This window comes from Acyrthosiphon pisum, unplaced genomic scaffold (genome assembly GCF_005508785.2).
Source record: "Acyrthosiphon pisum isolate AL4f unplaced genomic scaffold, pea_aphid_22Mar2018_4r6ur Scaffold_21400;HRSCAF=23880, whole genome shotgun sequence".
NCBI lineage: Eukaryota > Metazoa > Arthropoda > Insecta > Hemiptera > Aphididae > Acyrthosiphon > Acyrthosiphon pisum.
In genome coordinates, this window is record NW_021770864.1 from 9,926 (window position 1) to 14,482 (window position 4,557).

General features: G+C 33.1%; 1 long non-coding RNA gene across 1 annotated transcript; it reads right to left on the bottom strand.

Annotated features, from left to right (window-relative positions):
- Positions 1-2,538: 2,538 nt before the first annotated feature.
- LOC100570615 lies at positions 2,539-4,420 on the bottom strand. The gene is made up of 3 exons (XR_511314.2): positions 4,377-4,420; positions 2,691-2,736; positions 2,539-2,628 (listed from the first exon to the last, which is right to left on the bottom strand). It is a non-coding gene; the product is annotated as an uncharacterized LOC100570615 (long non-coding RNA).
- Positions 4,421-4,557: the final 137 nt, after the last annotated feature.

The following is a 4,557-nucleotide window of genomic DNA, read 5'->3' on the forward strand; positions in this document are numbered from 1 at the left end:
TTGTATGCTGTATACCTATGCTGTCAAAAAATCATTGGGGATAAAAAAATTTTACCTCCTCTCGAATAAGTTATTGGGGCAACACTGAAAACTATACCACGGTCCTTACCAAACATAAGCTTTAGGTTATCTGCATCGTGGGCAACATCTTATATTCATATTATAACCTCCCTGCATGATGAGCAAACAATTTTCTTTCATGAAATTGTATTTGTAGAATAGTCTGGTTGTTGCATAGAATATTCTTGCATAGTGCACAGTGCATTATCTTTGCCGACTTGTCATGATCGATGAACGCAGAAGCGTGACAAAAAATAGTATGTGTGACTCGTGCAGGAAGGAAATTTCAGTCCTTAGTGAAATGCGGCCCACGACTGCGACTCGCTACATACGTCGCCCGCGCCTGAAAATGCTCATTTCCAGCCATTGCCACACAATATACTATTGTAATATATACCTACAAGTAATACCTGAATAGTAGTATCTTCGATGACGTTATATACCTACTATTATTTTTATTTTATTTTTTTTGTATTAATTAACCTACGGCATTTTAGGCCATTGAGTGGTTTTTACTGTGGGGAGGTTGATGTATGATGTATGAAATGATGTATGCAACGCAATAAAGAAAACCAAAATAAACAAAGCTGCGGGCTTTGATGGGATATATTCTGAGTTTTTTAAATTCGCAGGACCGAGAACTCATACCTGGCTAACTATGTTTTATAATGATATTATAGATACTGCAAAACTACCAAAACAATTTAAAAGAGCGAAAGTGATTGCGTTACTAAAAAACCCGGGAAAGATGGTCACGAAGCCGCAGATTACCGACCTATATCATTACTGAGCGTTACGTATAAGATCTTAGAAAGAATGATTTTAGAACGTATACAACCATATATCGAAGACGTGATACCAATAGAACAGGCTGGTTTTAGGGAATACCGAGGATGTGAGGAGCAAGTGCTAGCGCTCACAACTCTAATAGAATCTGGATTCCAAAGGAAATTTAAAACTAGTGTAGCGTTCATTGATTTGTCAGCGGCGTATGACACAGTATGGAGAGACGGTCTTTTGAATAAGTTCGCCAAGGTCATCCCATGCAAGAAATTATTCACACTCCTAGATAGAATGCTCACGAACCGCCGCTTCAAAGTACTTTTGGGTAATAAGGAAAGCAATTGGCGCACAGTACTTAATGGTCTTCCCCAGGGTTCGGTACTTGCCCCGACTCTATTTAACTTATATATACATGACCTACCTGTTACGAAAGGGCTTAAGTTCCAATACGCGGACGATATTGCTATTGCTTATCAAAGCACTGATTTAGAGGATGGCGGGAAAGCACTTACTGAAGACCTCAGTATTATGAACAAATACTTCTCTAAATGGCGTTTAAAACCAAACCCTACCAAGACTGAAGTATGTGCTTTTCACCTAAACAACAGAAAGGCTAGAGAAGAGTTGAAAGTGACATTCCAAGGAGTACAATTAAAGCACAACTTCACGCCGAAATACCTGGGAATAACATTGGATCGTACGCTCACATTTAAAGAACATCTTGTCAAAACTGGAAAGAAAGTACGATCCAGAGTCAATTTAATTCAAAAACTCGCCGGTACAGGATGGGGTGCTAGCGCTAAAACATTACGGACAGCAGCACTGGCGCTAACATATAGTGCAGCTGAATACGGTGCCCAAGTGTGGTGTAATAGTGCACACGTGAAAAAAGTTGACACACAATTGCATAGCGTAATGAGAGTGATTAGCGGCACGGTGAAGTCCACCCAGTTACAATGGCTACCAGTTCTAACCAATATAGCTCCACCAGACCTACGAAGAAAGCAGAAACTTATTAATACTATCAGGAAAGCCGAAGATAGGAGGAACTCACTGCTAGCCGAAAGATTAGAAGATATACCAGCACTTAGACTAAAGTCAAGGAAACCGCCTTGGAAGATAGCTAAAGACCTAATAAGATCAGGATTTGAAACCAAAAAGTGCTGGTGCGATGAATGGACTAACTCCACTTTACCAATCAAAAACAAAAACCTGGTGATGGACCCCAATCAAGGAGTTATGGGTATGGAACTGCCTAGACATGAATGGTCTGTACTAAATCGTCTTCGAACAGGCCATGGCCGATGCGCTGATATGATGTATAAATGGCGACTCCAAGACAGCCCAGCATGCGATTGCGGCAACGATAGACAAACCATAAATCACTATAATAAAGGAATGCCAGATAAGGAAATTCAACCAGGGCATCGAAGGAATCCACGCGATAACACCGGAAGCAGTAAAGTGGATAAGGGAACTGGACGTGCACCTGTAACCTGTAAACTGTAACGCATTGTTATGTCATATTATATTATATATTTATAAAACCTTAACCTTTCTAATCTAAATTTAGTTAAATTATACTTTATGTTTATATTTTATTTTATTATTTTATTGTTAATTTTGCTGTAAATGATTTGTTAAGCCATACGAAGAAATAAATAATAATCACTAAAGGTACATACTTATAACTTACTTTAATATTGTCAACTTTTGATGGAGAAATCTTGAAGGAGAAATTTTCCAATACATCATCATAAAATGAAGTTTCACTAATATCAGCAGCTAAAAGTATTAGTTTAAATTTAGTAGTTTAAGACAAGATTAATAAGGAAGAATAATTTTACCAGTTGAAATAACATTAGAAGAATATTCTCCGATAATTGGTTTTTCCTGTAAATAAAAAAATATAATATGATATTTATTTAAAGTGAATAAAAAATCATATGGGACTTTTCACATTTTTAAAAATAATACAATGCATATAATAATTGTTTTATAAGATTTCTTTAGGCAAATTTTTCTCGATTACAAGTTACTTATAACTAAAAATAACTTTACCAGTTGAAAAAGCTTCAGAAGAATGTTCAAAAACTGATTTATCCGATAAGCATAAAATTATATATTTTTTATTTTGTATTTGTGCTCTATGATTTTGGGTGTTTATGATTTAAATAAATAATAAGCCTTGTATGCATGTAGTGTGTGGGCTACAATAAAATCAGACAAACTCAAATTAGCAATCTTTGAACGGAAGATATTAAGAAGAATCTATGGACCCAAAAAAAACAACAAAGGTGAATATGATATGAGGACAAACCAGGAGATTAAAGACCTATATGGAGAAGCAACCATCAATGGTGTGTTAAAAAGTAGTAGATTGAGATAGGCTGGCCATGTGTGGAGATCATAGATAATAATTGGAATGGAAACCAAACATAAAAAGACCAAGAGAACGTCCCAGACAAAGATGGAAGGATAGAGTGGACAAGAACTTAGAAGAGCTTGGAATTGAGAATGGAGTTTAACTGGCTAAGGAATGAGATCAGTGGAGGCAAGTGGTTGTTGCGGCAATGATCCTAAATGGCTTATAAAACGCCACAGATAGATAGATGGATAGAATACAAATATTTAAGCAAATAAAAATTAACATTGGAACTTATCATATTTAAAAAAAACGATGCAATACTATTGTATTATAAGATTATTTACAAGTTACTACGTTTTAACCTAATATTTTAAAATAATAAAACTAAAAGAAATACAAATAAAGCTTTCAATCATTCATAAAAAAATGAATTTTTATACATATTTGAATACATTATGACAATAAAATAGCCAAGTATACTAACAAATTAGGTTTATAGTAGGTCTTCATATTGTAGTTATAAGTGGCTAAATTTATGCAAGTGTAATAGTTTTGAAAATTAATAAGGATCTTTTTCAACTGGTTAAGCTATATTTATTTAAGTTGATATGAAAATATTAACTTTTAATAAATATATTAAGGTTCTTCTACAAATTACATCACATGTACAAATATAGAATTACAGAATGTCTCTTTTAAAATAAATGTTGACAAAATGTAGGCATTTAATGAATAATGACCATGTAACATAATTATTTCGGCAATATACAAAAATTAAATCTAATAAATTAATTGTTGTATAAACATCAACTGCATAAATAATATGATAAAAATCTATAATCATCACAATACTTATTATTATTTATGAAATCCGTATGAATGATATACATTTTTTTTTTTACAAATATAGGTATTACCAAAAAAATACAACAAATCTTTGGCATGGAAGACATTGGGCGGGACAGCTAGTTATAAAGGGTGATCTTTTAGCATAAAACACTCATTATATTTAAAAGTATTTGCTTTTTTTTTAAATGTTTGATCCATGTGTTATTCTAGAATTGTATATAATTATAATATTTTTCACCCTTTTAATTATCATTTTCAAATTGCAACCTATACTAAAAATCTAATGAAACTCCAATATGTTTTAGTAAATTATTACCTGAGTATTATCAAGGTTAAAAGAGAAGGTTTCCAATATGTTTTTCAGAGTCTGTGTTGAAGTAATCTAAAAATATAAACATAACTATTAAAAATCATGAAAATAAATCAGTCTCAATATTCAAATATGATAATGTTTATCCACACATTCAAATAGTTAAATGTAAGACCAGCACATTTTG